Genomic DNA, 19,497 nt, shown 5'->3' on the forward strand with positions numbered 1-19,497 from the left:
CCCGGTCTTAATTCTTACCCATTTTTTCCAAATACTTACATCTAAGAAGTTAATTTTGTCATAAGATCTATTAGCAACAAACTCCAAGAAATCAGTAGTCCCATTAATATAGTCCAAGAAAGTCTCAAAAACATCCAGTGGTCCATCCTGGACCATAAAGTCGTCATCTACAAATCTTGTATAGTAAGGGATGGACTTAGCATACTCAGTATTATGTATATACTCAGCCTCCTAATGTGCCATGACTAAGTTTGCATAAGAATTGGCACATGGGGTGCCCATCGCTATCTCTTTCACTTGTAAAAAGATATTTATCCTCAAAAAAGAATACATTATTACATAATACTAGATATAGCAAAAGGATAATCCTTATTATGCTTTCATTGGAAGTCCCTTTCTCAGCCAAAAGCTATCTAATATAGTCAAGACACTCTTCACTGGGAATGGCTGTAAAGAGGGTTTTAACATCTAAAGTAACTAGTAAAACATTGGAATTATATTTATCTGAATGTACATATGCTGAAAAATCCTGTGTCACGAGTAATAGTCACAATCTTATTAATAATCAACCTTAAATTATTTTCAATGTAGATGGAAAGGGATTCAGTTAACCACCCCTTACTAGAGACAATGGGTTTCAATGGGGATGTACTAGTAGTTTTATGTAGCTTGGCTAGACCTCTAATTATGGGAACACATGGATTCTCTATCAAGAAATATCTATATAAACCTTTATCAATCACATTACACATCAGCAGATCATATAGGTCACTATGAACATTTTGTATTAGCTTATTAATTTGTTCATATGTTAAGCGTTTATATGTGGTTGCATCATCAAGCATTAACAGCATTTTTTCTTTATACTTATCACTATTTAAAATAACGACAGCCACCCCCCTTGTCAGCCTGTCTAATGACAATACTTTGATTAGTTTGTAAACTCTTCAGTGCTTCAAACTCATTTCTATCCAAGTTATAAAAATCACATTTTCTACTATTAGCACCATCATTATACAACTCATTCAAATCTCTGTCACAAGCTTCTTCTATGTTTTGGATTGCTTGGTTCCAAAGGTGCTTTATCCTTTATCTGATACTACTTTTTGCATGTACCACAGGTTGCCAAATATACAACTTCTTTACACATACAATTACCATCATGAGAGCATACTATAGTGTTTGTTTAATTTTTCAAAATGATGATCAAGGATATATTTGCATTAGGCAGAGCTATCAAATTTCCTACTACCCCTATTAGTTTTGTAGTTATCCTAATTAGATATTGTGAGCTCTTTTGTAGGTAAATATGGGTTTGGCCCCACTGTTCCCTTTAATTTGTCATCACTGATTAGAATACCCCAGTATTTTTAACAATACTTTTAATGATATGGGACCCTGTACTAATCACTTTTTTCTCTCGGTGTGTCTTTAGGTAGTTCATCACTTCTCCCTCCAAGTTCCTAACATAGAGGTTGCTACTCATATTTGTTCTGTTTTTCTGATCATCCAAACCTTTTCCCAATAAAGGAAGATATCTCTCATCCCCAATTGTTAAAAATCTCATCCATAATGTTTTTTACTAAGGACCATGGGTATTCCTTCTATAAAAAATATCTCAAGGTTTCTTGCTTTCCATAGCAAACCCTTCACTCTCGGATATCTTCCTGGCTAACCTTACAAATTGCCCTTTCATCAACCTTTTTTTTTTGGAAAAGGGAGTGGGCACTATGGAAGTGAAGATATGTATTTGAGAAGGTGGGTTTTCTATAAATGGTTCAGGAAAAAACATAAACTTTCTTGCTGATAGTAATGTTCAAATAGTTGATCTTTTCAAATTCCATTTGGTGGGTAAATTTCAAGTACTGGGTGGTCTGGTTGATGTATGTAATAAATTGTAGGGTCTCCTCCCCACAGGATAAAGATGGCATCCAAAAATCTTAGGTAAAGTTTAACACAATACTGATAAGGGGAGTCAAAAACAAATTCCCTTTCCCATGTTAACATAACTAGATTTGCAAAAATGGGGGAGCAAACTGCCCCCATTGCAACCCCTTTTGTTTGCTTAAAAATATTCCCTTCAAAACAAATGTAATTATGGTTAAGCACAATTTCCATGCATTTCATTACTAATCTAATTTGCTCAGGGACTAGAAAATCAAGTTTCATAATTGCTTCACAAAACATTTCTAGATCCTCTTGATGTGATATACTGGAAAATAAATCAACTACATCTATAGTCAACCATGTAAGATCTTTGTTCCAATACGAGGGCTTTATCCTCCCTAGAAATTTCCATGAATCTTTTATAATGTGGGTGGGCATATCCTGAAAACGTTTCATTACTTTGTCACCATATAGGGAAAAAGGATGCGTTTTAGCCCCTTCTGCTGACACTACTGGTCTTGGGGGGTGATGAATCCTTATGCAACTTCAGTATACCAAAAAATATCAGTATTTTAGGATTGGAATTTTTTAAAAATTTTGTAGGTTGAAAAATCCAACCTGTGTTGTAACTCATCTTCCAAAACGTGGTCAGTTTTATGGTAGTATGAGTTTACCTCATTTATAGAAGCCATAGTATTGGCTTCACTTTGGTACAATACTTTCAATATTTCTTCTGAGTACCTAGAGCTATCGAAAACCACCACCCCCACACCATTATCAGGTTTCATGAAGCAGATGAAATTAATTTTTTTTAATGTTTTCTAATAGACTAAATTCGTCTCTTGTAAGGTTCTTTTTTATTTTTATTTTTCCCTTCTGCATACTGTTTATAAATGTCATATTCACAAGTATTCAAAAAACCTGGACTGTAGGGTGGGGTATAGGCATACAAAGCTTTTTTTTACCTTTAGATTCAAATAGTTTGAATACTCGCAGCTATTAGGATCACCCTCCAGGTTAACAGTTCCTGGTGCTGAAGCACAAAATTAAATTTCCTAGTAAATAGTTTATATTCTATTAGATTATCAGTCAAATTGTAATAGGGTGTAGGGACAAAAGTAAAACCTTTCTCAAAAAGAGAAAAAAAAAAAGAAAAAACTCATCAGCTATTGTGAAATCACTATAACTGCAAATAATTAAATTGTTCTTAGTAGTAATAAATAGGAAGGAGGTGGTTTGTGATATATCTGAAAATATATATTTAGGGAGGTGTTTGTTCAGTTTTAGTATATCTTAAAATATAATTATTGTTTAAAAATGAAAAAAATGTTTATAATATATATTGTATGTATTTTTTTCTTTTTTTCCCCTTTAGTGTGTTTTAAGAGATTATTTAACTGTGCATAATTTACCTAATTGAATTACAAGGGATATAAAATGGCTGCTGAAATTGAACTTTTTTTATTCTGATTAAGTCTGTTAAATGTGGAGGAAAAGCTATCTGTGCGTTTCATTATTCTACTTGGACACTCTGCAGTTCCTTTCTGGAGTTGGGCATCGCCTGTAACTAGGATTTGTTTTGCTTGTAATGCCACATCAACTGTATACAGCAGCTTTGTTTATATGTCCTCTCTGACCTGTTTGCTAATGTCGTTCATTACCAGTATGACTTGGTGTGGACACAGAGCTGAACCTCTCTCTGATTCAGAATGCTGTTCATACTTATGTCACTGAGCCTGTGCTATCCTACCTACGTTTCCAGGACTTGAAACCATTGCAGGATTGCTCAGATCAGCTTTATTGGGACCTTGCCATATGCTTTCTACATGTCTAAGAATGTCCCTTTGGACACGTTTCTCCTCCCCAGCTTCTTCTCCACTACCTGTCACACTGTAAATATTGTATCACTTATACTACATCCTGATCTGGAACTGAACTGTTCATCTCCCCTTTTACTTTCTAATGGTCTCCTTATTCATTTGTCAACTTCCCCCTCCAGCATTTTTATGCACTGTGACAGGAGCTGGATACCTGTCACAGTTATGAATACCTGTTTCGTTCTTGTACACAGGTACTAGAATGTTTAGTTTTCAGTCATCAGGTATACACCATTCTCTTCATACTATAACAAATGCATAGGTGCCACCCCTCTTGTAATGCACTTAATCTTTTGATATCTGCCATGATTTTGTCAGAGCCTGCTACTATCAATGACTTCATTTTCCTTAATGCACTTTCCACTTCTTCTAAGGTGATTTTTTGGTTCTTCTTCTTCTTTCATTGTAGACTGTACTCAGTACAACTTCTTTATTGATTTCTTCTGGAAGTACTTGTTCTTTCTGAGCTTGATATCCTCTGGACAAGTGAGCCTATTGTTGCTGGTGTCCCTTATAAGCATTGGCTTTATGTTTTTTGTCACTACCATCCAACCTGATAGATATTCTGTGTGCCACCTGATGGGTCACTTTCTAGATGCAGATAGAGCTTCCCTGACACCGTGTTCTTTGCCATTGCAAGTGCTTTCTTACCATCTGTTTTAGTTAGCCACTATTCCTTCTTAGCTTGATCCGTCTTTTCCATCTACCAGTTCTTCTTGCACTCTTCCTTTCTTTTGATACCTTATTTTGTTTACTTTATTTGTATTTGTTTTCTGGGGTGGAGCACTGATCTCCACAGAGCTTTTTCAGACTCAGCCCAGGAGCTACCTGGATGTCTGCAGTTCACCTCCAGCTTTCCTTATGTACCTTATTTCCATACTTGCCTCTATCACATATCTTTTATGTAGTATGTAGGTTTAAGACACTGCCATTCTTCTTCTTCTTCTGCTATATCTATTTCCACTTCTTCTGAGATGCTAGAGCCATGATTGTCTCTTTGAACCCCTGTGCTTTAACTCCAGTCAACTTTCAGGACCTCAGCCTAGTCTCTTTTGACTTTACACCCCTCTATGACCACGGTTTGCAGCTGTGTGGTGCCACCAGTGGTTACTGCTGGAGACCAGTCATCACACTGGAGGTGACTTTCAGTCTCTGGTCTGAACCCAATATCTATTCCTTACTAGGAATCCACCTGAGAAGCGTTGACCACTCGTGTATATGAGCTTGTGGCATTCTCCCATGTGAAATCATGTGCTGGCCTTCATTAGACCATTTGCCAGACAGAAGTATACAATGACCTCTCTTTCATTATTCTTGTTGACCCACACGTGGCCAGAGGTAGGCCTCAAATCCTTTTTTGTCTCTCCCAGTACAATCATTTAGGTCCTCCATTTTCAAGCTCAGCTATGTTCCACTTTATTAAGGAGGTTCTGCAACTGCTGTCTGAATGCCATCTTTTCTTCAGCATCACAACGCTGCTGTGGGACATAAGTGTGAGATTCTGAAGACTGCCTTATCTTTATACCAGATTCTGACTGCTATGAGTCTGCCACCAATTCCTAATAACATCCCTCACTGTGTTCAGAAGGTTATATTTCACCATCACCACCATTCCCTGCCTGCCCTCCCACTGAGCAGTAGACATTAAAGTCCCAAGCCAAGAGACTTTGCTGCACTGGCCTTTTACCTTACTTCCTGGAAACACAGGATATCCAGTCTTGACATCATCATCATGTCATTCATGTTAGCTTAGTCCTGTCAGTGAGCCTATATTCATGAAGAAGGCTCAGACTGATTGGTTTCACTTCCAGCACAGAGTTATTCCAGTTAACTCAGGCTGGGCAACTGAATTCCAGCTGATCAGTAGCTTACTCGTTCAGGGTTGTTAGGCTTTATAGTGACCACATGCTCGCTAATAGAGGCCCATAGACCCCACCTACTATTAGTGTGTATCCCTGACATAGGTCAACCTACTTACACCAGCAAATACCCCTGAGTCTTTTTGGCAAAAGTTGTCAATGTGAACAAATTATCTAGAGCTATTTTTTATAGTATCAGGTGGCTAGCTGTGATGCAGCACTCAGTCTGTGTCCATCTTATCTGAGATGTTACACACTACAGCTGATGCCTTGAATAGTTGTTTCATATAGCCCTTCCTCCAACAGACACCATCTAGAGTCTTTGCTGCTCCCCATGACTCTAATTTTTGGGGTGCTCTCTGTCGACATACCTGTCAAGTTCAGCTGTGAGGGACTGAGCCAGTACATCCCATCCTTAAGGTGGAAACATACAGCATGTTTTTGTGAAATGCGAGAAACCCCATACATATACAGGGGATCAATATTGAACCCTGGACCCTGAGGCTCTGAGGCAACGACCATAGCAATTAAGCCACCATGTCTTCTTATAGCAGGTTTGTATATACAATACCATTAATTAAAAAGATAAATAATTTCTTCTTGTTCCTTTTTTTAAATAATGGCATTTATAATAAGAAAAATCTACTCCTGCGGGTAATGATGGTTTTATGTACAGCTGTCTTCATTTGATCACTTAAGTTTACCATAATAATAAAACCACACTAACCACAGATAAATTCGTCATTGCACATCCCTGGTCAATGATTATTGGTAAAATGTCTACGCAGTAATTACACAACAAAGCAGAAAGTAAACAGATGTTGAATTACTTTACAAAAGTGTGTAAAATACAGGAATAATCAGAAGGAAGGCTGTTTACATCAACTTTATGTATTATCAGTATTAAACAATGCAAATATAAAACATAATTTAATGTTGCAATGACAAAAGGCATCCTGTTCAACACATTTTAAGTTCTGTGCCTGACTGAAGCATTTAGGAAAAACAGAATGCTAGAAAAGAGACTAGTCCAGTCAGATGTTAAATTGACCCAATAACTGATAGCTGCATTAGAAGCATTCTAGGATTCAAAGATTTTGTAGCTATCGTGCTGTTGCATTACATGGACATGTATTGTAGCTTCTTGACAGCTTTCTCATTACAGATGCAGGATTCAGCAGATTTACTGTGGTGTTCACATTCAGACTAGCAGCCCTCATTTTGTTCACATACCATGCAGATTAGATTAGATTACAGTATGTCATCAATGAAACCCCGTGATTGGTCAGGCATTGCATGTTTGGGGTTCCATTATCTGCTGTTATACACTGGACTCATTCTGAGAGGGGAATTTTGTATGATAAGAAATGTAAACAGTCTTTCAATCTGCTGTGATAAATTTATGTGTAGAATATCTCAACCTCCTATTCAGTGATTTCTTTTTGAGTATAGTTAAACTAATTTGAAAGAAAAGATGTCTGCTTTGTTCTTATCAAAGAAAGTCTTATAAGAAGCAATCCTCCCCTATCTGTGCTTCAAGTAATCTAGTAGAAAATATTTGTCAGGGTGATTCAAAGATGGCCGCTGTTCTGTAAGCACTGCTATTCCTTACCTCCTCTAAATATCTGAAATAAAACTAACCCAGAAGATTATCCAGAACCAATTTCGACAAAATATCTTGAAATATCAACTCTGTTTAACTCCGAAATAAAGTTACCACGAAGAAGTGACTGATCCCGTTTATAATCAAGATTGATAAGGATACAAAGAGGCTAACTTAAACTGTGTGCTCCTGTAGTCCTGCTTACTGAAAAATACACTCAAAACTGAAGAAAATAACCATTACAGGATGTTGAAAGAAGATAAAAACATGGACACTATCACATCTAAGAACAAACTTTCGGATTTACTATCTCCTGAAAAAGATTTGAATTTGAAACGGCAGAAGATAATAAAACAAACAGATGCATCTAAAACTGGAAACAAAAGTAAATCTGATCAACCAGCAAATCTGGAGAATATTTAAACAGCTTTACTTCCCATCCACGAAGCAATAAAATAATTAACTGTACAACTACAATCATTTGGAAATACCTTTAACCAAATAATGGACAGATTGGATAAATCTGAAGCCAAAATCATGGAAAATGAGGAGAAAATAACTCTAATAACAAAAAAATCTGATTCCCACAATAAAGAAATTCAAAACATCCAAGAAAAGATTACAAATCTGGAAGCAAGATCCAGAAGGAATAATATTATCATAAGAAGCATCCCAGAATCTGTAAACCACAACAAACTGATTCCCTCTATAATACAACTTTTCAGCATACTGCTCTAAGAACCTGGAATAGCAAAGCAAATAATAATAGAAAAAGCACACAGAGCACTAAGAGAAACCCAAGGTACATACAAACCCAGACCTGTCTATGCAAAACTGTTAAACATTCAAGATGTTAATACAATCTTGCTGACTGCTAAAAAAGTGGAGGAACTGTTAACTGGAACAATGATGCAATATCACTGGCCCAAGATCTTCCCCTCCAAATAAGACAAGCAAGACAGCTTCTTTCTCCTTATTGTAAGTTCCTAATTGAAAGAAAAATAAAATTCCAAATGAAATACCCTAACATATCTGATGAAGCGTGGATGTCCACGCGAAAGCGCTAATTTTTTGTCTCCAAATAAAAGGTTTGTCCTCTACAAGTGCTGTCAGTGTGTTTTGCATGGTACTCATCTTTTACTGCAGTATTTTGGATGTTCCTACGTGTTTTGATACTACACTTGTTTATTGCATTTTGCCTCTGAAGTATTTGGTGTGGTATCATTCAGCAGGATCGCTGCCTTCATATACGTACGGAAATACCCTAACATACTAATTTTCCACTCAGAAGGAGTTAAATATATGATCGCCAACCAAAAGGAAGCCAGAGAAACCTTTCTTGCTGTTTTTAAGAAAATTCCAACATTGAATCGCTAAATATACTCACCGGAGTGATGTCTGAATATTGGATGAATGATCGATCACTTTTCGGCCCTCCAAGACTGTTTTTTGCCTTCTGCTGTATTGTTGGACCTTTTTAGGCCTATACCAACAGGTTGGTAGTACTGGTGTCTCATAACAAAAGCCACGAGGCCGACCGAGGAAAGTTAGACCTACTTCCGCCTTTCCATTTTCCCATGACAGGATCTAAATATCTTTCCATGCTTTACGCCAGGTAGTCTCAAGGTGTGACACTTCTGGGACATCCAGCTCGTTTTAATAGTCCCCCTAAGCTTATTCAAGCTGTTGGAATGCTCCTTTACCCGTGGAGCGAGCGACGAGTATTCTCCTGATTGCAGAAATCCAAAAAAAGAACATAGTTCAAAGGATCGCTTTTTTTAATAAGAAACTTGTGGGGGAAAAAAGCATTAAAGGCTTTTAAAAGCCAAACCCAATACATTTAAAACAGTTTTGATACAATGCACGTCCTGACACAAGAATCAGCGGCTAATCACGCTCGAATACCGAGCATAACTGTTTAAAAAGTAATATCTGAACCGCTGATAAATAAGAAGTACTGTGCTATAATATTTATAGTACATTTATCTGAAAATGAAGTCCTATAATGCTAACTATCTAATATATGCATTTAGAAAAGTATGCATAAACCCAAACTGCCCTAACTTAATAAGTACATATAAAGAAAATTAGCTGCTGGAATACATAACATCACAAAGCTGCTTTTGATCACATTCAGCTCCACTCAGTGAGAATAGCCAGTGAATAGTGTACTTCTGTTTAATTGACATATGGGCTGCTATACAGCTTTACAAACAATTATTTTATGTTTTGATTACCAATAAAGATTTATTATTCCTTTTCTATAATAAGTCCACACAATATGTACTACATTCAATTTAAAACACACTGAGTGGACATAGACACCCTTCACTTATAAAACAGTTAAATTTCTGCAGACCAAAGGATAAAGTTGCTAGCTGCTCTTTATAAATTTTCAGTATACTATAACAGCTGTTTTGCGTTGGAAATCAGCTAATTAACTAAATGACACTACCTAACAACTGTTATTAATGTTGAAATAACTGGGAAAGTACACACACATTAAATATGTTATAACCTGGCTGTTTAGAGGATTAAGGTTATCTGCTATTAACTAACTGTCCCCTCTAAAGACTGTTTGCCTTCTCCAGCCTACATCTATCTATTATCTAATCCGGATCAAAGCTTGCAATCAATCATTGTTTTAGGCTTTTGATCTAAGCACTGTAATGATCCCATGAGCTATATGCCTAGTAACCATCTGTGAGACATAACAGCAAACCTTAAATGTTTTACAATAAAACATAATAAACACAGCTTATTAATGTAAATGGTTTGGAGTATGGAACTTTCAATAAGGTCAGTGAGGGACACATTAATGAGACCCATAGAAAAGCACTAATATTATGCTATGTTAAAAACTGCACAAAACCGTGGGGTAGTAGTAATATGAAAAGCAGCATGTTTATCAAAGAAATAGACACTAGAGATAATGTACGTTGTGTCATATCCTTGTAATGCTTGCCCATATGTACAGTATAGTGATATTTTTCCTATGCCTGTAAGCTGAACTCCGCAAACAAAATAGCTTGGCTGAACATCACAGACAACAGATGGATTACTATGGATGTACAGTCCTATACATAGCATAAAGGGAAGGGAAGTAATGTTAATGGAAAGGAGGCAGAGAGGAACAGAAAACAAAGGAGAACACATAAAATAATTTTAGTTTTTAGTATTACTTCAATGATAGCGAAAATAGTTAAAGGATATAGTTAATAGTTCTACTAATATCTTCTAGTATATTATTATACCATACTAATGCTTATCTGTGCATTTATACTAAAAACCCTGTTTAATGGACCTTTACTTAATATAATGGTTCTACTAAGACCTTTTCAAATCACATCTCTCAGTTATTGCTAATCACATAGAATGTACACTTTAGTTATTCTATTAGACACATACAAACCTGTTGAGGAGATTAGGGATACTTTAGTGGTGCTTTTTAGGGAATTAGCTTGTTAAGCTATGTCTATGTAGAGAAAATCTTTGCAGGGATACTAGTTTCCATTTTTTACCTAAATATAATAACCCAATTCATAATTACTATGCTGTACTACAGATCTGTAAAACTAATAACGACTTACTCCTTGCATTATTCCTGGTCCAAGGGGGTAGTGGTTAGGCACTGGGTGAGGACTGGAATAAAAGGATGCTCTCTTAATTTTATTTTATCAATACAGGAACAAAAATCAAAATCACAAACAATCACTCTAGACTTATTTCACAAACAACCCAATTACATAAATGTGGGAATTTGATTCATGGAATATCAAAGGGCTCCAGAATAAGAAGAAACGAAAACTTTTCTTACACCTCATTCAGAAAGCGAAATCGAACTTCATATTGGCCCAGGAAACACATTTAATACTTGAGCAATGGTCAGAAATTAAGGAGAAAAAAATGGATAAGGGATATCATAGCTTTTTAAGGCAAATCTAACAGTTCAGGGGTAGCTATAATAATCAAAAAACAGTTCCAAGATAAAATTTTAGAAACCCAAGTGGACAAGGAGGGAAGATGATGCTATGTAACTATTCTAACTCCAAATCTTCCTAAATCTCTTCTTGTCCTTAATGTTTACACCCTTTGTAAAAACCAACACATTTTCCTGGCTTCATTTTACCCTATCTTAAATAAATTCCAAGATTATTACATGGTCCTAGGTGGAGACTGGAACACATATCAAAATCCTGACCAAGACAAAGCAAGTACAAATACAATACCTAACAAACAAGCTCACCTAGCACTAAGAGAACATACTCAGGATTACAAACTACATGACCCTTTTAGGTATGGAGATAGTCTAAATAAATCCAACAGATTCACATTTTACTCCCAATGCCACAAAATGTGGTTGAGAATAGACTTTTTTCTAATTTCAGACTCATTTATCAAACTAGCCCCGAAAATGACCATACATACTAGATACCTCTCGGATCACTCCAAAATTACTTTAAACCTCAATGGAATTGCAATGAATAGCACAATGAAAAAAGGATACAATTGGTCTTTGAACCCCTACCTTCTAACCAAAAAGGAAATAATAAATGATATTCAAACCTTACTAAAATCAACCCTATCTAACATTTTTAACTCTCAATTACCTTTGGATAGTGAGTGGGCGGCAACCAAAGCCCAAATTAGGGTAATACTTATTAAAAAAGCAGCCTACTATGAAAAAAATTAATCTTAAGGAAGAACAGGACTTAGAAACCAAAATTCAAAAGCTTGGGAATGACCTATTAACAAATTATAAAACTCAAACTGAAACTGAAATCCTGAAACTTCAAAAAGACCTATACCTATTACATAACAGCAAGTTATCCTTTTATGAAACCAAAATACTAGCTAACTATGCTAATGAAGTGAAAATACAATCTCGAGCACTGGCCAGAATCATAACCCAAACTAAATATTCCTCTCAAATATCCAAAATACTTCATGAAAACAAACATTACACGAATATTGAAGATATTAATAAAATCTTTGGATGAATATATTTGCAGACCTATGGAGACCAAATATCAATAGCCTCAAAAGAAGAAAGAGCAAGTTTCCTTCAAAGACTCGATTTCCAGAAACTAGATTCAAAACAACAGGAAAGGTTAACTGAACCTATCTCTACTAGTGAAATAACCGCAACAATTCAACAAATGAAATCACATAAAGCCCCAGGCCCAGACGGTCTCACAGCTGAATTCTACAAAACCTTCTCCCCTATCTTAGCTCAAATTCTATTCCATATACTGAACTATATAATAAACAATAAAATTAATGACCTGCACTTTAATGCATCTAAAACTATTTTTATACTCAAAGAACAAGTTGACCCAAAAAACCCAGATAGCTATAGACCCATCTCACTATTAAACATTGACACCAAAATACTAACATCCATACTTGCAAACAGACTGAAAAACATACTAGATAAAATTATTTCCCCTGAACAATCTGGTTTTACAACATTCAGACAAACAAGTGATAATATACTAACTCTTAATACTCTAATATCTCACGCTAATCATTCTAACCTAAACATATACACTCTAATTATCGATGCTCATAAAGCCTTTGATAGAGTAAATATAGAATTTCTACTCCAAACATTACCCTGTTTTAATATTCCACAAAAATGTATCCAGATCCTACAAATTATATACAATAAGCCCTATACATCTCTATATATTAACAAAACTTGGTCAAAGAGAATTTCAATTAAAAATGGAACTCGTCAAGGATGCCCTCTATCTCCTATACTCTTTAACTTATATCTTGAACCACTCTTCTTAAATATTAAACAAAATCTTTAACATAACCCCCCAATAATATTTAACACTAAAATCTTCCTCTCAGCCTTTTCAGATGATTTGAATATATATTGTACCGCACCAATCTCAGATGTAAATAAAATATAATCTGCTATAGAACACTTCTTGAAGATATCAATCTACAAATTAAATCTTAAAAAAAACTAGCATATTTCCTTTAAAAACCCCTAAACCATTCTTGCTTTTACCTCTAATAGGAAAATAAAAACAAAAGAGGTAATCAACTATTTAGGCATTCATTTCTCAACAAACAATAAAGATTTTTACTCAAATAATATAACTCAGAAATGGCAGAATATTAATTTAGACCTTAACAGATGGAAAAATCTAAAATTACCTTTCCTGGCAAATGTCTCAGTAATTAAAATTAATGTATTACCCAGATTACTTTATATATTCATGACTACTCAATTAAACATACCCAATACATTTTTTAGACAAACTCACACTTCGCTAGCAAAATTTATATGGGAACCAAAAAAAAACAGAATCTCAAATACCAAACTTTCGAACCCAAAAAGTAAAGGTGGCTTAGACCTTCCCTACTTCGACACTTATTACCTAATTACAAATGCTAATAGAGTACTGCGAATAGCTGAATACAACCCAAAGAATAAAGATTGGTCCCCAATGTGGACAATAATATACCAAAGACATATCAAAAGCTTGGATATCAACCCCAAAGCCTTACCATTTCTAAATACAAGTTTAATGAAACTGTGCAATATAATAGAACCCCTTAAACACTCTGTCTCACTAACTCAAAAACTCTTTAAGCATTTAAATCTGGCACAAGCAATGATGATGCTACAACCTTTGCACAAAAATCCCAACCTTAAAATAAACAATCAGACCCTAAACCTGAATCCCTTTCCTAGATTAATTAATATAACCATTCAAGATATATACCCATACCTAAACGGTTCTATACAAGAAATGAGGAATCAATTGAACCTCCCCAAATCCTATCTAGTGATTTTAAGGCAAATTAAAGAATTACGTACCAGCTCTCTACAAAACTGCAACATAAGCAGCAATGATATAATAACCTATAATTCACTATGGAAGACCATCCTCTCAACTAAAAAATGTATCACTAATACATATAAATTAATCAAAGACATTAAATTCCAAAAAGATATACTTGACTAGGACTATTGGAGAAAGACTAATTCATCCATTGATAACCTTCAACTAAACCAAGCAATTCATTTAACAAATAAATCCATACCTCTTAAAAAACTGGCATTTACCCAACTTATGATTTATAACAACGCATATTTCACACCCGCTATTTTATATAAATTTAACTCTATGAAATCTCCTCTTTGTCCACACTGTAAAAATTAAATGGCTGATATACTCCATTTATTCTGAAGCCGTAAGTGTGTATTTAAACTTTGGAACTCAATTACAAAAAATGGGCTATCAAACATCCACACTCGCCTGGGAATTCACTCTTCTACATATCATACCAAATAATATCTCTAAAACTCAAGCAATTACTATGATCAATGTTTTTCTCTTAATGAAACTCTATATAGCAACCAATTGGCTTAACCTAACTAACATCTCCTGGGAGAATTTTAGATTAATGGTGACCAAACATCTCTTAGCCCATAAAATTTTAATTGATAAGGGGAATAAAAACATCACAAACACAGGAAATTATGGGAAGAAATCTTCAGTATTATTCTTGCCTAGCTCATCACAATGTATCAGACTTAACTACATATAAGAGGTTCCATATTAATCTATATTCATAACTCATTACATTTTCTTTTTCTTCTCCCTCCTTTTGCTAATGTATACTCCTAATCACAACAACTCACTGAACTGTAACAATTTCTCTCTTGAGTATTGAAAGCATCTATGTATAAAGTGTAAATAGTATTGGTTGATTGTTTTCCTTCTTTTTGTACTACCAGCAATGTATAACAACTGCTTACTGTGAAGAGGTGTTCCCTCTCCTTGTTCTATTATGTTTGCTATTTTATATCAATGAAAATAATAAATAAAGAATTATTGAGGAAAAAGAAAATATTTGTCAGACTTAAAAACTGACAAGACAGAAAAGATCATGATTTAATGTTGCAAAAGTTCATTTAAAAGGAATATATGAAGAAAGTTTGTTCTTACAAAAGAGTGAAAGATATCAAACACAGAAGATGTAAAACTACTAGAAATCAAGATGATGTGGTCTAGCCATAACACAAACCCAATAAGAAAGGAAAGGTAAAGCTAAAAATTAGCAAATGTCTTCCCTTTAGCAGGAGTAATAAATGAACAGAGGAGGAAGACCAAGCTGCTTTCATTGGTTCATAATTTTAGACATATTTTTCTTTTTTCCAGTCTAGATTCAGAGCTCTGCTGGACTAGGAACACTTACTCTGACAATGTGTATATAGCCTTGGAAAGGATGTGGAGAGGGTAGACGCTTCTAGAATCTCTTGCATCAACAAGGTCTTTACTTTAGCACAGCTACTTTCAGGCTACAGTGACTACAGAAGAACAACATGTGATAATGGCTACTGTCAGAAGCACTGGCCAAGACTTTGCATTTCACGGCCATGTACAACTTTATAGAAGGTACTGACTCCACTTCCTATAGCAGCACTTAATAGATCAGCAGTGGACCAGTACTGGGTTGACCAGCAGTCTGTATGAAAGTAAGTGAAATCCTGTAAACAACAAGCATAATCAAGGGAGATGTGTCGAATGCCCATTCCATTGGACAAAAAATATATACAGCATTAGCTGTATTAGCTACAAGGACCTTTCAATTACCAACATGGGGCAATTTAGCTTTATGTATCTATATATATATATATATATATATATATATATATATATATATCATCATGATCATCTTCTTTTGGCTGTTCCCGTTAGGGGTCGCCACAGCGGATCACCTGTTTCCATTTCTTCCTGTCCTCTGCATCTTGCTCTGTCACACCAACCACCTGCATGTCCTCTCTCACCACATCCATAAACCTTATCTTAGGCGTTCCTCTTTTCCTGTTTCCTGGTAGCTTCATCCTTAGCATCTTTTTCCCAATATACTCAGCATCCCTCCTCAGCACATGTCCAAACCAACATAATCTTGCCTCTCTGGCTTTGTCTCCAAACCTTCCAACCTGGGCTGACCCTCTAATGTACTTATTCCTAATCCTGTCCACCCTCGTCACACCCAGTGCAAGTCTTAACATCTTTAACTCTGCCACATCCAGCTCACACTCTTGCCTTTTTGTCAATGCCACTGTCTCCAACCCATATAACATAGCTGGTCTCACTACCCTCTTGTAGACCTTCCCTTTCACTCTTACAGGTACTCATCTGTCACAAATCACTCCTGACACTCTTCTCCACCCACTCCATCCTGCCTGTACTCTCTTCTTCACCTCTCTTCTTCACCTCTCTTCCAGACTCACCTTTACTCTGAACTATTGACCCCAAGTATTTAAACTCATCCACCTTTGCCACCTCTACTCCTTGCATCCTCACCATTCTTCTATCCTCCCTCTCATTCACACACATATATTCTGTCTTAGTCCTGCTGACCTGCATTCCTCTAGAGCATATCTCCATCTCTCCAAGGTCTCCTCTACCTGTTCTCTACTCTCACTACAGATCACAATGTCATCTGCAAACATCATAGTCCACAGGGACTCCTGTCTGATCTTGTCTGTCAACCTGTCCATCATCATTGCAAATAAGAAAGGGCTCAGAGCTGGTCCTTGATGTAACCCCACCTCCACCTTAAATGCATCCGTCACTCCCACTGCAGACCTCACCGCTGTCACACTACCCTCGTATATATCTTGTACCACTCTTACATACTTCTCTGACACTCCTGACTTCCTCATACACCACAACTCCTCTCTAGGCACCCTGTCATATGCTTTCTCTGAGTCTACAAAAACACAATGCAACTCCTTCTGACATTCTTTGTATTTCTCCATCAACACTCTCAGAGCAAACATCGCATCTGTAGTGCTCTTTCCTGGCATGAAACCATACTGCTGATTACTAATCATCATGTCCCTTCTTAACCTAGCTTCCGCTACTCTTTTCCATAACGTCCTGCTGTGACTGATCAGTTTAATCCCTCTGCAGTTACTACAGCTCTGCACATCACCCTTATTCTTAAAAATCGGTACCAAAACACTTTTTCTCCATTCCTCAGGCATCCTCTCACTTTCCAAGATTTCATTAAACAATCTGATTAAAATCTCCACTGCTATTTCACCTAAACACCTCCATGCTTCCACAGGTATGCATATATATATATATATATATATATATATATATATATATATAGATATATAGATATGTGTGTATATATATATATATATATATATATATATATATATATATATATGTATATATATATATATATAGATATGTATATGTGTGTATATATATATATATATATATATATATATATATATATATACATATATATATATCTATATATATATATATATATATATATATATATATGTGTGTGTGTGTGTGTGTGTGTGTGTATATATACATGTATACCTACCCATCTGAATATCTAGGTATTATATCACAGGCTTCACCTTCATGTACCCTACACCACTTCCTTAGCATCCTACTGCAGCATATGAAGGACCTTTTTGGCTTCCCAGGACTGGCTGCTGCAATATATCACAGCACTTGCAAAGAGGCATTGTCTTGGCCATGATAAGCACAACACAAAATACAACAGTACATGAGTGCATTATCATATCTAGACTATGGAAGTCTGTGCATATACTGGCCGCAGTGTGCACTGGACACAACCATACCTGCACATTGCATTGTGAGCTGCACAAGTGTTTGGTTTTTAGAGTCACAGCTGACAGCAACAATGCAATATGAAGTAAGGTCAAGATAGGTGAATGCAGTAGCCATTTATTCTGATAAGTTTTTGTCGGGATTCAAGGATCACATCCTGCTGTTGTGGAGGTGAGCTGACATGTTATGACTGTTGACAGTATCCTCTGTGGTGGCCTGCAGCCTAAAGGCTTGTTGCAGCCTATGGCAGAGAACGTGTAGAAATATGTGATCAGGTTTGTGCACCCCTATGGGGGTGTACTATGTTGGCAGCTTACAGCGCTTCCTTGCCCCTGATGTGGTTGATAGTAATGAGCAGTATTAGTGCTCTGAGTGCCCAGAGGGGATACAGAAGGGTTACAACTGTGGCACCATTTGAAAAGAATCTGGTCAGTGGTCCCATATTTTGAGACTGGGAAGTATTGGTTCTCACAACTTTGTGACCACAGACAGGAACATTTTTGTGGTCTAAATAGGATTGGAATGTGATTGGCCACCTTGAATTTCAGCCCTTCCAGATCATGAATTGCATGGCTTCCAGATACTGTCCACAGGCCATTTACCATTTCTGTCATCAAGACACCCATGTGGGCAGCATATGTATCCAGGAACTGGAGCAGCAAGTATCATTATGCAAGTGTTGTACATCATCATACAAACCATGAAGCATGAGTGTGCAAATACACACAAACACACACACACACACACACACACACACACACACACACACACACACACACACACACACACACACACACACACAGACACACACACAAATCTCCATGGTGCTGTTGGTAGCATCTGTCTGTTGGATCACTGACCACCTCATGCACTGACTGATGCTGAGTATCGACTGATCTTTAGTCATGGCACCACTGTGAACCACTTGTGTCTCCCCAAAGGTGGGTATGTCCATAACAGGCACTGCAAATGTTAGTGGCTGTGTGGATTGAGTAATCATGAGGTACTTGAATGGGTCTTGCAGTTACTGCATTGTTGATGATGCTGTTTTGGCCTGTGTCTCCATATGAACCTGTGATGTTGGTGTTATGTGTATGCCCTCCATAATAGTGATACATACAGAGCCACTGAGTCATTAGATTATCCCTTGTGCATGATGCTATCAATATCAGCCAGAGGAAATCTGGCAATATCAGATACCTTTTTTTTTGAATAAGAAGAACTTGACACATTGAGTTATTTTTTATAACACAGGGATCACCCTGAAGCTTTATTACAATCTAAAGCTAATGAAATTAGCTTTTTGAATAGAATAGAATAGGCAAATATGCCCTCATTCTAAAAAATAAGAATAGGTTGCTTCCTGTCAGATCATTAGAAACAAATATAAGCCTAGCCATGATTTTTTCTTACTGTACTGATGCTGAAAGAATTAAGCACATTTTAAAGAAAATGTGGGTACTGTCTTTTAATTCTGGCTTAAGGCATAAGTTGGGACAAACCCCTAAGTTTGTTTATAGAAAGGATAAGAATATCAAGCAATTCCTGAAGACACAATCACATCTGAGCATTGATAGCATTGGGAAAAACGTGACAGATGCAAATATTTTAGAAACGTCAGTGATGTTTTTATA

The sequence above is a fragment of the Protopterus annectens genome, chromosome 2.part0 (genome assembly GCF_019279795.1).
Source record: "Protopterus annectens isolate FY-2018-M chromosome 2.part0, PAN1.0, whole genome shotgun sequence".
Lineage (NCBI taxonomy): Eukaryota > Metazoa > Chordata > Ceratodontiformes > Protopteridae > Protopterus > Protopterus annectens.